Raw genomic sequence first — 22,796 nt, forward strand, 5'->3', positions numbered from 1 at the left:
AGCTTCAGCTGCTAGCAATGTAGGCATGATTCTCAGTAAAATCCTAAGCTTAATATTCAGAGAGAAATTTCACACATAAAACCCAAGAAAGGTGAAGTTTGGGAGTGAATTTCACCTTGTCTCATTTAAAAAGGAGAGAGACTGGAAAAAGCACAGAGGATTTATTTCCAAACACTAAGTATATACATATGGTATTATACTTGTACTAAAGCCAAGCAAAAACCAGAACTGGCTTGGATCTCCAGTGAGCACTCCAGCATTGCATGCACACAGCAGCATTAGCTATCCCATTCATAGCTAGCATGGGATAATTAGCTCCATCACTCCAAAGATACAGTAAAATGACTGACAGTGGCATCTGTGCAACATTGGTTAGTAGCAGTGTCTGTACACAGCATTGCTAAGTGACATGAAGTATGTATAGATAGCTCTCTGCAACACTATTGTACTAGAACAATACTTTTATAGCTGAGCTGCTTTCTCAATATAGGAATTATAGATTAAACACAGAATTTGAAAACAGGTTTTTACCTTGAAAAGTATAGTTTCCTTTTTCCAGTTCCCTTTTCCCTATCCTGCTCTGCGGGTAAAACTCCAGAGCCCATGCCTACAATTAAGTTCTTCATAGTAATTGCAGTTTTTCCATTTCCTTCTTTGCTGCATTATATCTGGCTCTGAAGTCAAAAGCTCTCATTTTGCTCTATTGTTTTTTAATCACTTCAACAAAAAGGAAATTAAAAAATATTAAAATTAGATCTGCATTGCTCTCAGAGGAGACTTTGATGGTCTGGACAGATGAGTCTTTTTCTCTACCACCAAGAGTGGACAGCATGCTATACCACAAGCATCAAAGCACTGCAGTTTCAGAAGTCTGAAGTGACTTCAGTGTTTGTTTTAGCTTCCATCACTAACCAGGTTGCATATTACAGCAATTTTAGCTCATGGAAATCTTGAAAACCAAACTAATATCATAAGAAATCACCAATAATATATTTTATGGTTTTCAATAATTAACAGTAGAGAGAAGTCCCAAATAAATATGTCATTACATGTGTGTTTATCAGCCTTAATCTTAGAAAAAAATTTAATGTCCAAGTCAGATAAAATTTCCTTACCAGATCTCTAACACAAAGTGATATTAAACAATAAAGAAATTAATTCTGTACAGTTAGTAAGAAAAAGCTTTGTTAGATGTAAGAATGTAAAGATATATAGAATAGGGGGACAAGTAGAGATCCATCCCCTCATCCATCTATCGCTGGGTAAGCAGATAGGTAGGTGTACTCCAAAGTAAAAATAACAGTCTCTAGAGCAGAACAGTCAGATTGTGGGATTGCAATCAGATACATAATGAGGGGCAGAAAATTTTGTCTCCTAATACTCAAAAATGGGTACTAGAGCTAGAATAATTAGTTGTGTGTTTTCAGGCATACACGTAAATAAATGGGTTTCTCAGCTGTGCTTTGTAGAAGACGCTGCCAGCTTAATTGTTAATGCATTTTGAGAACACAAGATTAAAAGAACATAAATTACCTCTTGCACCTCCCTGACAGCATGCTCAATCCTGATGCTTGTCCCACCTTCCATGTCAGGGGAAACAGTTCCAGTTCAGTGTGTCAGGGAGCAGCCAGTGCAGCACTGCTCCCTAAGCAGGGGGGAGCCTGGCGCCAAGGGCACACCATGCCTGCTTCAGCCAGGGGGGAATTCCCTGCTACCCAAGAGAGGCAAGCAGTGCAGTCCTGGAGACGGTGGCCAAGTCCATCCAAGAGTCCAGCTCATGAGGCAGTATCGTGGTGACGAGGCAGGGCTGCAGTCAAAATAGAAAGCCAGCCCACAAGATGAGCCCCGGCTCCAGGAGTGCACCAGCACCAACAGAGCACAGCTCAGGAAAAGGACAACAGCCCCAGGCTGAGCTTAAGGAAAGCTCAGGGGGCTGTGAATGTGAGGAGGTCCAGGTGAGGCTGATCAGGGTCAATGAGGCTTATTAGTGCACTCAGCGCTGCATTGGGTAGAAAAGCTTTATGCCTTTTGAGTACTGGTCTTACCAGTGTTACACTGACCCAAAGTACGACACAATGTCATTTCATGTGCTATATTATTTGGGAGCAGGCCTCACATAAACCATAGAATGTGTTACTCCTTTTCTAAAAAGGACTTATTTTTCTGCAGAAGGGGAATAAGAAGAAGTATACACACTTGATTTTTGCCATGGTGACTGCAGATATCTTGTAGGTGGTATTTTGGCAAAGGAAAACATGTTTTGTTAGAGACTCAAAATATGGCACACTGTTACTCTACCCACTCAAACATGGAATCTAGAGATGTACTAACAGTATTATTCCACATTTGGATATAAAATCATGGAGACCGTAAGCCATCATACATTGCATACAGATCTATAGGTAATTTTGTATATTATTACTATGAAATATTATAGAGAAGCTGTAAAACTTGAATAAAAATAATTTTCAGTTTAGCAGTGTTAACCATTCACACTAACCTAGTTAATTTCAACTATTTTTTCAAGGAGGACCAAGAAATTTCCTGTGTTTCTTACAGAAGTATACTGCATTAATGCTGTATCACTTAAATACTCTCTCAAATTAATGAGAGATGAAACACATGAAACCAACAATTTGAGAGACATAGATCAATATGGAAATAACAGTAGTACTTCAAGATGATATGTTTTATATTTAGTTTAATAGGCATAAGATTCTAATAATGTTACGAAGTTAATCATTATAACTATGCCCGAGCTGATTGCACAGGCAAAGGTTGGTTTGAATGTACTGTCACGTTAGACATACTTGCCAATATGAAACAGACTGTGACTACTGTCTGACATTTGTCTCTCTCTAGGGCATTTTTAAGAATTTTTTAATTACTTTTGTTTCCAAACAGTGCTTTCATTTCCTTGATAAAACTTTCTTTTTCAAGGTTCTATTGAACTCAGATTAGGTTCCACACTTCCTTTAGGTCTTTACAATAAGAATAGGAAGCTTTTAATAATATGTGAAAACTAGCAATGACAAGTATTTGCAGTTTTTTCAAATCCAGTTAGGAATAAAATAATTTAATACTTTGTTTTATCGTTTTTATTCTGGCACTATCTTACAGAAACAGTGTTTCCCACTAGAAAATTCAGATAATAAAGTCTGTGAAAAAAGAATGAAAGGTTGAGTCACCATGACAGAAAGTGTGCTCCATAACATAGGTGCTAATCTTAACCCAGTTACTCTACATTTCATGGCCAAGGAAGAAGGCACTTTCCAAGAGTTGTATTTATTTATCATTTGCTGTATTTGTCTCTATTTGTCTCTGTTTGGGGGGTAACTATAGATACGTTAGCTTCAGATAAAAGAAAGCATATTCCTTATGCTGCCAAGAAGATATAAATCTAGGAATAGCCAGAATATGGTTCAGGATGATTTCTATCTTCTCTGCACCACAAGAGCCTGTTGTGATTCTCTGAGCTTACTGCATAAGCCTTGCAAGTCTAGACACCCTTGAGACTCAATTTGCCTGATTAGGTCTGTACCTATTTTCTTTGTTTCTTATAGTCAGTTTTTCCACTTTGATTCAAATAGTGCAACGAATTCGGTGACACAGGTTTTAACCTATTGTTTCATACCAGCAGTCAGATTTAAGTCAGCGGTTATGAACCAACACGATTCTCAACAAACTAAAGTAACCAAGCAATAGTCATTTACCTTTACAGATATTAATAGTGGGTTTACCAAGCAACAATATTCACTATTATCTTATAAAAAATGATGTTTTCATCGCCGTTCACAGCAGGGTTCCTCATCCTAATTTGCCATAATGACTGAGCCAGCATCAGATTTTGAGAATGAACGTTATCATTATTCACTCCAGTACTCCACCAAAGCTTCACTAGAAAGCAATAAAGAACAAAACGTATATTTTAAAGACCCTCATTTTCCCCTAAATGCTTGAATTAAGTTGCAGACTGTGGTGTTCTGAGAATTGAGTTATGTCCTAAAGCAATGCTTCTGAAGAAGTGCATCATGCCTGGAAATTGGGTTCTGATTAGCCTGTGAGTTTTCTAATACAGGCTTCTGATATTCTGCAACTGTGGCTGCTGCTGGATTTTGCATTCTGGCATGAGGATTCTTTCTGTTGCCAGAGAGAATGATGAATAGTTGTCTGAGTAGCTCTGAGCACATACTTATTTCCTCTTCAATAAGAACAACAGTCAATATCATTTAGGCACAGGAAGCATCACTACAGCACAACAAATCTAAAGAATGCTTTCTTTTTACTGCTGATTCTAGCTACTAAATTGTAGCTTTTTCAGGACCTTATTTTGTATTGCTGCTGTGCTACAATGAACAGGTATTGCTAGAAAAAGGACGGGTCTTCAAAACCCTAACATAAAAAGCATGAACTCAAAAAGGGGCAGGTATGTAAAGTACCTGTGAAACGGCAACAGTTCTAAAGATATAGGATTCTTTCCCTCCAGTTTGAATCTAATTTTAATGATAACAACCCAAATTCATACCAACAGAATTTGGAGCATGCAAGAAACAGTATGAGTCTTGGTTAAAAGCTGTTTAAACTTTTTGCACTGAAAAAAAAAAATCAATTATTTTGGAACTGAGAAGTTTGCAGATCCCAGCTCTTTTGATAAATTTCATTGCTTTAAATTGCTTTAAACTTCTGTTTATCTGGAGAAGGAGCTGTAAACAGGTAAAGCATCCTGCTTTTACATTTTCAAGATGAAAACTTGGAAGGATAATTAGTTAGATGTGAACCTTCTTGAGAGAGACTAAAATGAGAAGGAAAAAGCTTGAAAGTAAATTAAATTATTTGCAAGGACCTAAATGAAACATTTATATTTTCAGCTTACAGGAATCTGTGACACCTTTAATGTCTTTGTTGATATCCCACAGTGTGCTACAGGAAAAAGACCAAAAAGCAAACATTAACATTTCTAGAAGACTCTGTATTACTAAATAGGTGTTACTTAGAAATGTGCTTACAGACTTGTGCCATACTGGCAAGGTTCACTGTGTTTTTTAACCATAACACATTAAGTAAAGGTTTCTTTCTAGTCACCTAAGTCCTGACCCCATTGTCATTGAAGTCTAGGAGAGATTCCCTGGCTGAAAGGGATTAATGAAGTCCAGAATACTGTATGGAGTATTCTGGAGGCTGAAGTCATGGTGTAGCCTTGTGTAATACAGCAGTAAGCATGTGTCTGCTCTTAAATTACCTATTGTTATAACCAGACATCCTAAATGTTGTCATAGTTACACTCAAGTAATTTTGTGATTACCAAACAATAATAAAACTCAGTGACCAACTTCAATATTTATATTTTTCCTGCCATTCTGTGGTGGGAGTCACTAGTTAATGTGCCACATGATTTAGCAATTCATGATCAGGCATATTGCTGATAAATTGGTAAAAAAAATAATTTTCATCACTGCAACCAACAAAGTGTAGGGGATGACGTGCAATTGCCTAAAAACTCTATTCTATGCTGCTCAGTATCTTCTTGCATGGTGCACAAGCATTTTATCACCTCCACCTAGAGTGGAGATAAGAATCTACTGCTTTCATCCAGTGTAATATTTATATTAAAAAAAAAAAAGTTTTAAAATTATTCTACATCCAGGTTCAGGCCATAGAACGGAATGGTGTGCAAAATGAAATCAGACACAAGAAAATCTGTGCAAAGGAACCTCCTCAGCCCCACAAGACTCATACCAATGCCTAGTCTCTGCAATTCAAGCCATGCCCCAGATAGGGATCACCTTAGACTTAGTTTCCTCTGCCTACAGCCCTCTTCCTGTTTTTTAGAGAAGGGCAGCTCTGCCTGGGCTGGGCTGTGCCTACATGGAACAGCAGCACACTGTCAGCATCCTTCTGTGTACTCAATAAACAGATAAACATGAAAAAAAGACCAAGATTTATGTACCTGCCAAAACCTACTTTCAGGGCTCTGCCTCCTGTGCAGAACTGGGTAATAACTAAGGCCAAGTGAATAATGTATACATTTTCTGTTAATTTGAATTTTTAAATTAACCCACTCTACTTGTTGTTGCATCTGTGCAGCTGCCACTGGAGTCAGTGCACTCCCAATCAAAGGGAAATTAAAAAAAGATTGACTCTGTCTAGCCCTCCACCTATTCTCAGCCTGGAAACTAAGGTGTTTTTCAAAGCAACTCCATGTCCCTTGCACACTAAAAATTCCCTATATTTTTGCTGGTCACTGATATTCTATTATCAGAACATTGTTATACCACTGTCATTTCCATCTGGTATTTAGCAGTTTGTAACAATATTAGCTACTGGGTATCTAATTAGCAGCTAAACATGTATTCTCACACAGGTGCTTTTTTAAACAATAACAACAACAAAAAAGAAAAATAAATGGAAGAAAAGATCACATGCCTGACTTACAGTTGCATTTAAGAAAGTTTTATTGGTATGTTAATTAGCATGAGTTCCAATTTGAAAGTCAGCATTCCTATAATTTGGGATCTAAGGGAAGATGGCACTCTGTAGCTATAAGTCATTTCAGAGCAGCTGAGAAACACAGCCTTTCAGCAGGGGTGCGGGAAGTGGCTTCTGAGCATCTGGGAGCCTACAGGCTGCACACTGCCAAAACAACACTCCTTTGTCAGGACACATTCATCTTCTCCTTTCCCATTCCCCTGCACAGCCAAGCAGCTTGCTGGATGCCATACCAGGAGATGCAAGCAGTAAACTCGAAACACTGTGTCATGCATACTCCTTGTTTTTTCTCTCAGAAGGCCTCCATATCCCCGTATACAGTGGGAGGGTGAGGAAGCCCATCCCCAGCTCTTCAGGCGTCAGGCACCCCTGACCCCCGCTTACGCACATGGTACCTGGGAGGTGGAAAAGAGCCCGTTTCCTCACAAGTGCACTGCACTGCTGGCTGAAGGCCAGGCAGATCTCAGCAGGGCAGGTGTTTCTTTTTTAGGTCAAATCTTTTCAGGGTTTTTTTTTGTTTTCTGTTGGAAAGCTCTCCTGCATGCATATCTAGTGCAGCATTTCAAAAGGAGTCTGCTAGAAGAAAATATGCTCTTGATATGAAGCAAACTTTACAGTACCCTTTGATATGTCAAATTATATCAGTGAATATCAATGATATTCTCCAAAACACAGCATGTTTTTAATACTTGAAGTTCTTGGCAGAAGTGTGCCAAAGTTGCTATGAACAGCTTTCTTAAAAATAAAATAATTAAAAGAAGGCGTTTTGCAGACATTTTTCCAGGTCTGTCAAGTTTCCTGGCAAATTATCTATGTGAGTTGTTAGGTTATGGGAAGTCAAATATACTCAGAAAACCTAAATCAGTAATTCATATAAAAGGTAAAACAGTTATTTCCTTTTAGGACAGAAGAAAATACAAGTCTTATTTAATTTCTCCTCCCAGTGAGACCTGGATTGGTTGGGAAGATGAGGTAGTAGAGATACATGGAATTATCTCAACATTAGGCCCAGGCAGATTGCCATGATTTGATGAGCCTCTCTTAGAGAGCCTATGATGTCATCTTATCCACTATTCAGTGCCAGGATTTGTATTAACATTGATTTACCCTTGATGCTGGACAAAGTACTCACAAACATTGACTTCCTCACGATGACTTTCTTGAGGATTTATTACTTGTTGCTTGACTGGTGGCCACCAAAGGATCCCTCATTTGATCATTCTTTTTTTTTAATTAAATGACTGACAAGACTGAACGTAGAAAAATGGCACCCTTTTTGTCTACTTCCTCTTTAACCAAAATGGTCAATTTCCTCTGTCAAAAGGAAGTGGTGGCAGTGACAAGTTAATTGAGCTATCAGAATTTTTAGACAACACCTGCTTAGCTGAAGATGAAAGGAAGTCTGTGCTCCTCAGATTCTCTGTGTTGTTGTTTGGGGGGTTTTTTTGTTTGTTTTTTTGTTTTGTTTTTTTTTTACTAATGAATACATTTGCACTGGAAAGATTAATGGATTATGTTTTGACAGGTAATAAAAAGAACTTTCACGGTACAAATGTATGGAGCTCATCAAGCAGAAGTACAATTTAATTAGTACCTGAGATGTCTAAAATGTAAAATTTTAATTTGTACTTTAAAAAAAAACATATCTAAAAACCCCCAACACCTACCAAGTCCTTACAAAAGTGCATACAACTTAGCTGATTTTCAATGTAGTGAATTAGAGGACTGCCTCAAACTCATGTGTCAAACTGGTTCATACACAAGGCTCATTAACTTTAGACCACTGTAAGTTGGAAAAAACCAAGTCTGGCTCCTTCAAGCACGTGTCCCAGTGCAACCTAGCAAAAAGTACATCCTCCTATATGATACAGACCTGACAGTAACCTGCTTTGCAGTTTTTCTATGCATACGAAGAGGATGCAAATCACTAGGAAACCAAGTAGCAGATCTTTGTTTTTTAATGAACTCTACAACAGTGTATGTGGATATCTAGCACAAGAAACAGTACTGTGAGAATAAACCATGTCAAAATAGAGTGACACACTGCTACAGCTTGACTGAGAACATAAGGACTGTGTGCATTTACTCCACTTCAGAAACTGGTCTGCACAATATATTAACTTAGGATGTTTCAAAGCTCTTGAAAAATTTAAGGTTCAACTTACTGTTTTTCTCCAGTTCTCTGTTACACAGAAGTCTCGCTATCCTTTTGTGAACTAAGGGTTGTTGGTTTCTTTCTTATTGCTACATTTATTTGGTATCATACTTCCTGATTTATTTCATCAGGAAATGGCAGTTCAAAAGGACCTCAAGACAGGCTACTGCATCAATAGTTCTGGACTAAATAGAATTAGGAAGTGGTAGGATAGTACCACAAATTCAGTTTCAGCTCTCTCCAGTTGCTAGCTCAGTCCTGAAAGTCTCCCAATCTGTTGCATTTCTCTGCTTCCAACGGAGGAAAGAAAAGAGGCCCAAGAGAGAGTGAATGTCATCAGAGAACATAGTAAATCACACCTGCACACTATGCGGCTTTCACCAGCAGACACTCAAAATCACTGTAGAAGAATCCAAGATTGAATTTAGGGAGCCAAAGGTTTTCTGGGCTCTTTATCTAATTCATTGTTTGAGATTTTGCCTACATTTTGGTTCTTTCTTGATATATAATGTCTGGCAGCTACATATATAGCCTTCTGTGAAATGGGTTTGGAAGATATTCTCAAAAAGACTGCAATAGGGCAGAGAAGAAAATTGCAAGCTAGAATGAATAACAGCATTTCCACAGTTACGGGCCCTTACTTATTATGAGACCTATGTCCAAGCTAAACAGAGCTTTAAAATTTTTAATCAATGCTGAAATCACGCATTATCCTTTCTCATACCCTTCATTCACGTTTTCATGGTGGATGTTTCTAATGAGTGCATTTCTACAAGATGCTAAGAATGGCATCATATCCCAGTTAACATTCACAGAATGGTGCTTAGAAAATAGCACACAAAATGTGTTTGTGTTTCTGGTACAGTGAATCACTTGAGGAGGAATATCTGTCTAATGGTGCTTGTTGGAAAGAACATTTTTTGGATCTGTTTCAGAGTGTGTGCTAGTGGTTCAACAGGTAGTTAAATGAATGCTTTTGTTCCACCTCTAGCTAGATTTGTAAAATGAATAAATTACTATCAAACTTTCTCTTCTAGGCAGCAATACCCTTACTCACATCTCACACATAAGACCAAACTGAAAGACTGATGTTTTCTATTACTTTTCTGTAATTAGCTTTTTGTACTAATGGTACAGAAAAAATAGAATAAAGTTATTTCAGATCTTATTCCCTATGTGTCAGGAACACATGCAGGAACACTTTGCTCTGGTGTCCAGAGACTTGTTAGAAATCTGCACGGCACAAACTTCAGTTAAAGAAGCACCTTGCTTAAAGCAACACTCTCAAAATCTGCCTCTGTTGTGCTTGTGAAGTACTGAGCGGGCTTAGGGTAGCTTTTTATAGGAGAGTCAAATTTTTTACATGTATGATGTAGACACAGGGGAAGAAACTGCTTTAAAAAGTATTAGCAGGGAGCATCAGTGTTTGAATTTTCATGGATTAATAGTACAATTTAATTACAATAAAATATTCTGTCTTTACTATTTAACGCACGGAAAGGTCAAAAATCCTTTTCATGCGAAAGCTGCTGTAGCCTACATCATAATCAATGAGAAAGATCAGGGGGCTGATAAAAGCCTGAAAAGCTGTTAGCTGAGGCTTTGATACAGACCTGCCTCCTGATCTTAGTGTCCTGTAAACAGTGTTTATCATAGTGTGGCCTTTTACTTGGCAGGATAAGCAATGAGCTTCAACATTACTTGCAAGGGCTTTTTATTTATAGACATCTCTGACTATTAAGATTAAAACCATCATGCGCTGTGTCATATTCTTCCACATAATGCATGTGTAAAACAAATAGGCCTTCTGTTCAGAGAAAAGTCAGTGTGTGGGATCTGCACAAGGGTTTCCAAAGATAAGTGGCATTACTAAAATGATTACTAAAATGCAATTACTGTCTCTAGAGATGCATTTGGCAATGTCCATGTGCATGGAGAAAACTGTACAAGTCATGAAAGTCGTAAGTTAAATACAGAAAAGAGACTAAATGGGAGACTGGAAGCTGCATAATGGGCAAAAGAACAACCCAAGGGATGATTTATTTTAACAACTGTGTTTTGTAAGCACTAGGAGCAAGCTGTATGTACTGTACGTACGTACTGCAAATAGCTCTGAAGGACCTTAGGCCTTTCTGTGGATGCCTGTCATTTCTTGTCTGTCTTCTCTCCTCTTCTATTGGAAAGACTGGTTTCATTTTAAAACACAGACTCAGATCGTTCCACTCCTCCCAATATCAGGTTCAAACCACACCACCTGCATAAAACCAGCAATAACAACAGCAATAACAAATACAGGCAAGAAGCAAGGTGATAACATTACTACGAAAAAGAACAAAACTTCTTAAAAATAAATCCAATTGTCAAAATGTCTGTAGCTGTACTCTTTGAATTCTGACTATTTGCTGTGAATGAAGTGGGTTTGTCCCAAATTTAAGAATCAGTTTTGTTCATTCAGGTTCACGTCTGACACCCAGAGTGTGAAACACACGGGTACCTTGCAGACAGTGACAAACAGAGTAAATACAGCAGATAATCAGTCAACTAGTTGAGATGTTTCTCAGCTTCCCTTTTGTGCACCTCAGACCTGCACTGGCATATGACCCTCTCTGTTAGCAACTGTAGATGATACATCCCAATACATATTTAGCCAGCTCTAATTAGCACTCTCTTAGAGGGGTCCTGAGCCCTGACTTGCAGGTAGACTTGTTCCAGGGGCCCACTGCAGCAGGGAATTTGCACAAAGCCACTCTGTGTTGCAGGCTAAGATAGTTTACTTGACATAAACTACTCCTGCTGCCCAGTTACCTTAAATAACTAGAAATATTCTGATGAATGGTAAGTTACATTAATGTGTAGCCCAAGGGCTCGTTTTGTGGGGAAAAAAAAGCCAACCAAACATTAATAAATCAGACTAATAATTTTTGGTTGTAAATGGAAATCACCATGGTGACACAACAGTAGGATGATTAAGTCTGTCGTGTCTTTTAAATTTTGGTCACTTCGCAAAAACCATGCCTATGTCTTTGCTACACAGTGAAGCAACAAGGGGAAGCAGCACAAGGAGCTTTTTGTGACCCACTGCAACTTCTGAACAGGACTTCTTTCCCAGAAATTAAAAAATAAAAGTCCAGTGGGCTTCTCCATCCTTGCTCAACACAGATGCCTAATGACCCACAGATGAGAGCTTTCCTATTGCAACTCATGAGCAGGAATAATAGGATGTGAGGTCCCTTCAAATAGAAAAGAGCTGCCAGTTGTTTTGATAAATAAGTCTTGTTTCAACATTCCAAATTTCTAAATGGAATTTCTAGCCTATATGTGAAACTTCTTGTAGACCAACATCAGCAATAAAAAGTACACAGGAATGCAAAAAGAAAATAATCAATAGCTGTGTTTGGTAATACCATGTTTTATCATCCAGTGGTCCTTACCTAAGCCTAGTCACTTCAGAAACCTAACACTCTGCACATTACCCAGCCTCTCTATCCTGTACGACAGCCAGGGCATTAAAAGCCTACTGAGGCAATGCTTGACTTCAGCCCAGCACAGGCAAAACACACACTGCACATGAAGGATGTTCTCATTACTAAAGAGCTATAGGTCATGTCATTGTCATCACCCCATTTTAGCACTGTTCATTTAAGCAGAAATGTGTTCACTCTCCTTGCTTCCTTTCATCTCCTCTTTCTTTCTAGATTTCCTTTCTTTTAGGATGACTTCAAAACTCCTGCCGAGCAGGTTCCTACACCTCAATTAATTCAAGTTCAGTTGCAGCATTGGAGCTCAGCTAGTCTGAAAATACTGCTTAACCATGCATATACCTCATTTCTGATCTCTGATCAGGATTGAAGTCTTGTTCTTCAGAGGACTCATGCACATTTAGACCAGTGATTTGAATAGGTCTGGGTTGATGCCCACATGAATGCAAGGAGCAGTGAACTGAATAAATAGAGGCAGTGGGAAGTATTTGTAAATATGTAAATATTCTACTAGAGGTGGCATATGTGTATTACTTGTTCATGTCTTCCACTCCTCAGATACCACAGCTCAGCTCACAATTGCTTCATTTGCACAGAGTGAGTTACCAGCCAGATGTCTACTGCGGAGATGGCAAAAAGTACAATGCAGAGGTGAAGGCTATAATAAATGCAACAATGAAGGGGAAAAAAAAGAAATGACAGTGCCTTCAAATAGCTGAAACTGGTATTTCTGTAATTGCCTATCCATCCATCCTATTATTACATGTTGGGAAAAATTCTGGACAAAAGTTAAAGCTTAATCTCTTCATACCTGCTTTTATAGGAATGGAATGTGTTATTTTAGATATTAAGTGGAATGAAACAGTTAAAAGTCAGACGAAAATCATAGGACATCTGGTGAATTGCAATGTCACTTACATCTGTTTAGTTACTGAATGATACACAGCATCACTGAATTCTGAGTAGTGATCCACAAGCAGATTTGTATAAACTTATAGCAAAAATACTGAGACACAAAACTGTTCACGGTATAACAAAATATTTATTAATCTCTGGCCTATGAAATCAATTCCTTGTTCCAACAGATAAAGATTTTGGATAATTTTATTTTGAAGAAAAGTGACTTATCAGTGAATAATTCTTCTTTTATTGGTTTCAGTTACAGCTGTTATCACATCTGACCCCTGGAACCCTTTCTGTCCCTAGAGCAGAACGCTATCTTAAATTGGATATCAAGCCAATATGGAATTAAAGCTTTTGTGAATCAAATTTAAATTGTTTTATTTTTTCCAGAGCTAAACAGATCTAAGGCACAAAAAATAGAATAAAAAACCCCAGGAACTGACAATGTTCAGAAACAACAACCCTGAAAACAGCAGGAGCTATTCTGTTTAAGCAATGCTATAGCCCCTGCTTCCTGTAACTTTAGCCCTGAGATGACAGCAACAAATTTTACATATAGCCAACAGTGACATTATATTACTGAACTCGAAAGAATTTGGCAAGTATGAGGAAGACCATTCAGGATAATGCTAACAACTTCTGCCAAAGCTCACAAGCAGCTCAGGAAGAGTCCCTAGGGCTAAAGAAGGTGGAAAAGGCTTTTGATGATTTCCCAGGTCTTTGATGTTAAGCCACACAGAACTGGATGTGTGTGTTCTTCTCTTTAATGTTACCCAGGAGAAGTGTTTTTCCTACTAACTTTTAGGGCAGTTCCTGAGACCATCTTGTGAGGCACTTTCCCAAATAAAAATGAAAATTAAAGCAATGACATCAGTAATAAGAGAACACTGAAGACAAAATCCAGAAATCTGTGCACATGCTATTCAGAGAGCAATTTCACTGGAAAAAGAAAAACCTTTGCCAAAACAGGTAAAATCACAGTGGGGATCAGAAGGGAGATATCACTATATTAGGTGGTCAGTCCTACCCAGAACAGACACAAAGAGTGTATATAAAATCATAGTAAATAAAATCATAGTAACGTACTGATGAGCAGGACTGAAATATGTTTAGACTGTTCTATCCAACACCTTAAAAAAGATAAGAATTGCAGTTATCCCAAAACTTCTCAGCTATAATATTTTCACTGCCCACACTGTCCTCTTGTTACCCATTTCCCACTTCAGCAGGCTGATGTGATCACGTGTTGTCTGTCTGTGCATGTGCACGCCTGTCTGCATTTGGATGTGTGTGTTTCTAACTCACAGACCAATTTCAGCCAAATGAAGATAAATGAAGTTGTACAAGTTTAAATACCATAGGCAGCTGTGTGGAAATGGATGGTCAGTGCTCTGTCAGGGGGAAGAACAACAAGGTGACCTCAAGCTCAGTGGCCACTAAGGATTTCAGAACAGTAGAAAAAGTTGGTACATGCTGATGCCCATCACTACACTAAGTTTACTTTATTATAAACCATACCCACAAAGTAAAACTAGGTGTTATTGGTTCCAGTCTCCTCAAAGCATCTTGTTCATGCAGTGTTCTTTTACTCCATGGAGTAATCCTGATAAAGGCCTGACCTCTACAGCTGCTTAGTATGAGGGACAGCATCTCGGGCTCAAAAGTGCAAACTGTTAACACTTATGAGAACAAGGTTTTGGACTCTAGGGAATAATTAAAGTTTGATAAGTCTCAGCCAAGGTAAGGAAGAAGCTGAATAATTTGGTCATAGTTTAATTTCTTTTGTATCCAATTGTTGCCTTCATACACTTGCCTCAGAACAAAACCAATCTGGCTTTCATTAAGGATTAAAAGTCCTGGCCCCACTTAAAATCCTGTCAAAATATTTTGTGATTGGAATTTCATCCAACGAATCCAAAGGATACTAAACATATATGCAAAATATATGTCCATTTTCTTACACATGTAACTGTTCTTGCTTCAAAAGCAAATAACAAGGTTATAGGGGGAAAAAAAATCCAACAAAAAACCTGATCAAGGGTTTTAATTCTGAACTGTGGATTATTTGATGTCAAAGAAAAATTATGGTTCTCCAGGTTTAGATGACAATTATAATGTTGCTGGATAATAATGAATGTCTTTCTGTTTGAACCAGATTCACTGTGAAATAAAAGCTAGTTTCAAAACAGTCAGTGCGGTAAGGAGATGATCTAGCAAAAAAAACCCCACCTTTTTTTTCAGATCAATTTTTTTCTACTGATGAAAGGTTATTGTAGACCTACATGCTATACTTAGTAAAGTCTTGTTTTCAGAGAGATGGAATATGTTCTAGACCTACTTACAGCACTGGGGGTTATGGCTTATGCTTGTCACATCTGAAAACACAGTTTTGACAAAAGGAAAAATAGAGGCAAGCAGAGGAGTCAGAGTCTGACTTTCAGAGGGGAGAAGGTAAGATTAAATCTAGTAGACCATTTTTAGTCTCAGAATCTGTAATGCTAACTCATTTACTAAACTGTAACAGCTTTCCTTGTTCATCTATTGCCTAAGTGTTCAAATTCTCACCACAGTGCAGCTGCAGGAGCTCCTCATGGCAGTGTGCAAGATGATGTAACAACTGTCATGTTTTAACTGAGGATTAATTTAGGATGTAACCTCTTTTCTAGATTACACACAAGTCTGCTGGCCACATTTCAAGGTGATATGCAAAGGTACATAGGTCAGGGAAAAAGCAGTTGCAGGACTATATATTCAAGTGAATAAGACTGTATCCCTGTGATAGACTGAAAGAGATATGTGGTATCTCTCCCAGACCATACCATTCTGTAGTGCAAAGTTATCCTAAATGAATATATGTAAATTCACAGACAAGCAGGTCAACAGAAAAATTTCCCAGGATTTTTCAGAACTAGCAATAAGTTAGATCATCAAGTATATTCTTTACTCACTACCTCTCTCAGTCCACTGTAACTATTTCAGTGAGCAATATAGACAGGTTACAATGCTTCGGTAAAGAGAAGATATTTGATTTTGAAACCCACACATAGCTCTTAATATCAAGTGGTTGGAATGACTAGGCCAGGTGCCAGACAGGATCTTTGGAGATTTATGCCTTTTCCTCACCCTCAGACAGCAAGAGCTTATGCAGCCATCCCCTCACGATGACCCACTCATTTGTCTCCTCAGTTGTGACCAAGAGGCTTCTTCCAAGAGGGAGAACATAGTTCATCTGCAATTCACAATTGACAGTGGACCTTTCAGATGTTCTGGTGAACAAGAGCGCTTGTGATTGTGGCTCTTGATTAAAAGCAGTTCAGCCTTAACAAAGCTGACAGCACTAATTTGTTTCATACAAGCCAGCCCAAGGCTTATCTTCAGGTGCTGCCACATTTGGCCAGATGTAGACTGGTAAAACCAAAATAAATGTCTACACTTCAAAATGCCTAAGCCACCCAACTTTACAGCGAATAAAACATTTTTATTTATCTGTAATTATTTATTTTTTAAAAAGGGAAACTATGGATTCTAAAATGCTGTACTTCCTCTCCTCTATCTATTTTCTACTTTGTGACAGCACAATACCCCCAAAGCAGCTCGGACAGGAAAAGAATAAAGCAAATGGCTTGGGCACTACTTCCTTTAAAAAAAATTATTTAAATCTTGTCATCACATCAGGAGTTCTAATAATCACATACCAGATGCAAAATAATTAGGCCTATTAGACCTACTCCTATTTGTAAGCTGAGGGATAATTGAAGTGATAACAACAAACCTCTTCAATTATAAGAAAAAAGTGGACATATCAACTCAGAGAGAGCTGGATCTATTGCTAGATTGGATATTATTCTTGCATATTCATATGACCTAAGGAATTCACCTTCAGTTATCAGCACAGGATCTGCATGGTTAGAAGAGGTTGAGTCAGAAACCTAAAAATTCCTGTATGTGTACTGGGTAAAAGATGCCATAAAGGAACTTGAGAACCCAAGTAAAGCAATTATCGGATGAGAGGAAAAAAAGAATCTTTCTTCTGCTATGCAAACTAAAATAATACTAACAGAATTAATTACTATTAGTGAAATCAAGATCTCCTATAACATTGGTCTTTATTCTCAAACTTGCACATGTAGTACCTGCAAAAAAGCCTGACGTTTCAAGAAAATTAACTCATTTTGATTCATTCAAGAAAGCTGTTTTCCCTAAGGAAAACAGTCTCTGTTCCCTTTGCTCCCTCATCTAGGGAGTTACTAGTTGCCTGGCTTATTCTCTGCCGTGTGCATGAGATCCCCTACTTTTAGTCCAAAACTAATCACAGTTACTCCTAACAATCTCCCCATCCATTAAGGTCATTCCTGATGTCATTATGATAGTGCTTCTTTATTACTGCCCTCAAAGCATCAGTGCTGATAAAGACAGAGCCAAAGGAGGCAGAAAGTGATTCCTCCTGTTCATGTTAGCACAGATTGGCAAGGGAACAGAATTAGACTCAGGGCGTAGCTGCCTGGCCTGGAATGCTGCAAATAGTAAAAGAGGCTATTTCTCCCTTCTAGCTGCAGTACTGCCTGAACCTCAATGGTATAACTAATACATAAAAAATCAAAACAACTCAAAACACAAAAAAACCCCCACCAATGATAAAAATGTTCCCCTTCAAACAAAATAAAAGTAACAGGAAACATTAGTAACTTTATCAGTGCAAAGAAATTAAATCTGATCACTCAATTAAAAATACATCAGATAATACACTCCAAACTGATTCCAATGAATTAGTACTCAGGTGTTTCTGATTAATTGCTGCCAGCCAGCCAGGAAAAATGTCTTCTGTAGTGTTAATTTTTGTTCAAAAAGAAAATTACACTTCCAAGGAAAATATTTCTGTGTCTTTAGCACTGTTATCGGAAGTGTCTTATTACACGAGGTTAAAACAACTGGCATTTTGCACTGCAGAGACACATCAGATGAGTGAGAGGAGTTGTGAGAGAAAACAGAAGTGAAAAAGCTGTCTCATCTTTGCATTAAACCATAAAAAGCAATTAATATTTAATCTTGCCATCTTTCAAAAAAAATACAGGAGGGCAATCTTTAGAAGATGCAAATGATTTTTTCTTGTGAAAGAGATTATATCATCTGCTGGAATGGACATAAAAACTGAATTTCACCAAACTTTGAAATATAACTATATTCTGCAAACACCATTGCATTTGTCTATGGCATCATTTGCTCAAGGCAATAACACTGACAAGGCAATAACCCTAACCCTAATCTTTTGCAGAAGAAATGGGAGTGCTCAATAACATGGCCATAGAGGAAATACATAGCCTGTGTGCCTGAAAGCAGGTCTAGAGCTGGAATTAGCACACAGCACAGCTGAGTTCTCAGTGTACAGCAAATTTGAGTACTTCATTGCTGAGGTTCACTCAACAAATAGTCAGCAATGACTCTTCTCAGGTAGAAAAACAGGCCTGATCAAAATTGGAGGCACAAACCAGGAAGGAAAAATCTTCATCATTCTTGGATAGTCGTGAAACCCACTACAGAAAACAACAGCCTGGCTTTATGGCAACACAGTTTTGAACACTCAGCTCCACCTTTGTAATGATTGTACCGCAAGAAAGTAATTCCCCTGGAGCAGCTATACAAAATAATTTCTATTCTTTCATGATAATAATACATTACCCTCTTTCAGTGCTTTATTCTGTGCATAAAATGACTTGCAATATTATATCATTCAGAAGCTTGTTCATTGTCACACAGGCAACTCCTATAACTTGGCTGGATTGCATTAAAAGAAATATTCTCTTAGCAATGTTAGTACTTGTATCCCCAAGTATATCCTCACTGTATAATCAAAATATGCAATGCAATCATAATATAAAATATTTATATACCTAGGCATACTATAGAATTATGTATATTATATAACAGCTATCTTTCTGTAATTGCTATAGTTCAACCTGGTCCAGTAACAAATACATGCCTTTTACATGTACCCATCGTTCGCAATCCACAAATTCAGAATAGGCAAGTTGCTTCTACCAGACGTGTTCCTTACCTTGCAAGCATATATATTTAATGCAAAGAGACACTGTGATATTTGTGATAAACTGTGTGCAACTGCAAACTGTCCTGCACAGCACAGGGGCAAACAACATTTCATCAAATAACTGTTTGCACAAATGAACTCTGTGGAAAGATGCATATAAAGTGCATTTCTGATTTAAGCTCAACCTGTACCCAAGCTTCTAAGTATAGGCAAATATCCCCAGAGCGAACAAAAGAGTATTTGATCACAGTAGCTGCAAAATTATTCTGGGACTTTTTGGAAAGGTTCCCTACTCCCCTCCCTAAATTTCTGGCACCAAGAGAGGCTAGCCACAGATTTCACAGGTGGCTGCAGGTACTGGGTACCACAGTGATCATGTAGAATTGCCATGGTTGAGAATGGATAGTTTTAGCCCTGCCTGGTACTCAAGTTAGAAGACAGGTTCTCAAAAAAGTGAGGGAGAACAGGGGGGGGGGAAAAAGGAATTCTCTATGAAAGTTTTATTGATAATTCTGAATTATCACAACCTCATTAATCACAGTCAGAAGGAAAAATATTTCTTAAGAAGAGTGCAGAAGTAGGCCCTTCCTTCTCTTTTTATCCCCTCTTCCCCTCTGTTCTCCTTAATTATAATTTTTAGAAAGGAGAGAAGCAATTTTGGATGAAAACTGCCATAGGTCTTCCTGGACGAAATGAAGGAAGGAGAACGTAGAACGCCTGTGTTAGTAATGGATGCTCAACTCCTGACCTCAGTTCTGTCACTCTGGCCAACAACTGTTGCTTCAATGTAGTCTCTGCAGATTTACCGTGGAGTGAGAGAGAAGAAGTGAATTCAAATGATGAACACAGGAAAAAAGTGTAAGTCTGTTACTCCTTCAACTTCGTACCTTAACTGCTACCCCAAAGTGACTGCCCCAATCTCTACAGTCATTCAAAGTCAACAGCCTGGATGCAAGAAAGCCTACACAATTTCCTCTTCTCCTCAACACTCAGTCTACAACTGAAGACACTCACTCTATGTAAAGTTAGAGTTCTTCCATGTTGAACAACGTTTCAATGCATCTAGAACCTACGCACATCTACACTACATTAGCAAGCAGTGGAAGCAGAGGAAAAAACATCTGCATTATCAAGAAATAATTCTTTGAAAAAAATTAAAATAATTTTAAATTTGGAAAAGACAAGTATTTACAAAATATGTTTAAGTATTTGAAAATACATAGTGTTGGCAGAAGACTGTTTTATGTATTTCAGTCACTTTTTTTATTCTGTTAAGCATTTGGTTCAGTTAAGGAAAGGCCTAAGAAATCTTACCCATGTCACAAACAATCCCAGATGATACAAAGCTTCAAAGCAAATCTCTTATTTCTTATGTATAATTCTCACATTCAGGTCCAGCTGAAGTCACTGGAATTCAATACTACAGCTTTTTTTTGCTGTTTTCTGGGGTGATTATTGTTAATAATGTTGGAAAGGGATACTCGGATTTTAGTTAAGACATTTTAGATTTCCAATAAAGCATAGGCAGTTTTGATCAGGAAGTCACTGTAAACTTGCAAGTTGTTATCTGAAAATTAAATACATGAGAAGTGTTTCCTTGTGCAATTGGACAAGTTTCCTTTCTTAAAGATTTTGAATGCATTTTCTCCATTCTTGTGTTGAAATCAAACATACCAGCTTTTGCCTTTGTTATCTCTAGGCCTATAGCACTCAAGACATCCTACAACATCCAGTGAAAAATGTTAGCTTTGACCAGGCTATTATGTCTGTAGTCATACTTTACAAGACACTAAAGTGGGCCTTATCAGTTAGTAAAGCAAGAACCCTGGAGGCCTAATATTACCGAGAATGTATTTTCAAATGTTTAAGGATGCAGGGCTCAAGGAGGGATAGCTAAGAATCAAAGAGAGATGTTCTCCTACCTAAAAGCCATCAGAGAGACCAAACTGCTGACAGATGATATCCTTGAAAGCCATAGTAAATAAGTGACAACTATTTGTCAGGAATGCAGCAAGCAGAGGAAACAGGTTAACCAGTTTGCACATCAGTTGGCCTTAAAAGTACTATAAATTAATTCTTGTGGTTAAATTCAGCTACTTCTCAGTGGATACAACACTACTGGACACCAATTCTACACTGGAAATTTACTAAAATCTTTCGGAAATCTTTGTATTTTGTTTGCAAAGGCCAATCTGTAACTTAGAGGAGTGAGACAACCATGCCTATGGTTTGTGAAAAGCAGATGAACAAGAAATGCTTCTTCATGCACTTAGGTGCTTTCCCTACAATTTCTGAAGAAGAAAAGTCAAACAAAACTGTAGGTGAATTTTGCATAAGCATAACACTTCTAGCATTTTGCTTTGTATGAGAAGTCTCTTCCAGAGAGGAAGAAAAAAAAGGTTCTCACTTTAATGCTTATTAGTCATGAGGAAATCTGAAAAGGTCAGAACCTCAGCCACAATTATTGGCTGTCTGGCCGGGTGTGTTGATGCTGCAGGCTGCACTGAGGTCTCAGATAAAGATAAAACCAGCTACTGAGCTCGTTCAGACATCAAAAACAATCTAGCTAGAGCAACAAAGACCTCAGCATGATCTCATTTACTTGGTCCACCGTTGTTTCTAATATGTGTTTGATGTTTTTTACAGTATTCAAAGGAACACCACAATAACAAGAAAATAATATCCCATAGCTTTTTTTCTCCTCATGTTGACATTTTAAAGAACATACTGATAATATGATATTATAATTACAGAACCATTAGGCCCAGTTCTGCAGTTCTTATTTGGTTTCCAGTCAGAAAACAGAGCAATTTTTAAGGTCTGAGGAGTAATGAGTTCAATTCAGCACCTTTTTTTTTTAATAGAATATGCTGAACAGAAAAACAAGAGCAACAAAAGGTTGTGTTGTAGAAGGCTGGCACGGAACTTGATTCCTCTCTCCACCAGTATATATTAAGACATATGCAAAATCACATACAAGTCACTCAGTTATTCAATAATCTTTTCTGTTAATTTGACTCATCCGGAAACAATAACATAAGGGAAAACTTGGTACAAAACAATGGTTTCTTTCTGCTCATTCTCTCCATATATCCCTTCTGCCAAAAGAACAGGTGCTGCTGCTCTCCTGGATGCCACTGAAAACCTGGGCTCTGCAGAAATAGTGCTTCCCAGAAAGGACCGGCTGAGCCTTGAGTAAGAAAATGGCTGTCTGACAGGAAGCCTTCCAAACCCAGGGTTATAAACATGGATATTTTTAAAGGATAGAAGGGTAAAAATACATATGCTGGGGCAGACTGTGGTGAAACCCATGGATTTAAATGTTATAACTTAGTTTTAACAACAATGCAGCGGAGTGTAAGAGCTGTGCCTACACACACACACACACATTGGTAAGGCAGTGACAATTGCTCCCCAGCCCATTTCTGCCCAGGTGAGATTCGTTGTGGATAAACAAAAGACACCTGCAAGGCTATTCTGGCTTCACAGAGGCATCAGCAGGAGCTGACTGACAGAAACTCCCTGATGGAAAACTGTTTCCAGCTCTCTGTTATGCTCAGATGTATTTATTATTTTTCTTAGATGCTTAAGATATATATTTGTGACATAACATGTTTTCATAAGACATGTTTTGTACACAGCTTGAGATAGTCAATAGACCACAGAGTGACCATGTAGACTGTGGTTAGTTGAATTACAGTAATTCACGGGCCAACATTTCAGGGAGTCT

Source organism: Chiroxiphia lanceolata, chromosome 4 (genome assembly GCF_009829145.1).
Source record: "Chiroxiphia lanceolata isolate bChiLan1 chromosome 4, bChiLan1.pri, whole genome shotgun sequence".
Classification (NCBI taxonomy): Eukaryota; Metazoa; Chordata; class Aves; order Passeriformes; family Pipridae; genus Chiroxiphia; species Chiroxiphia lanceolata.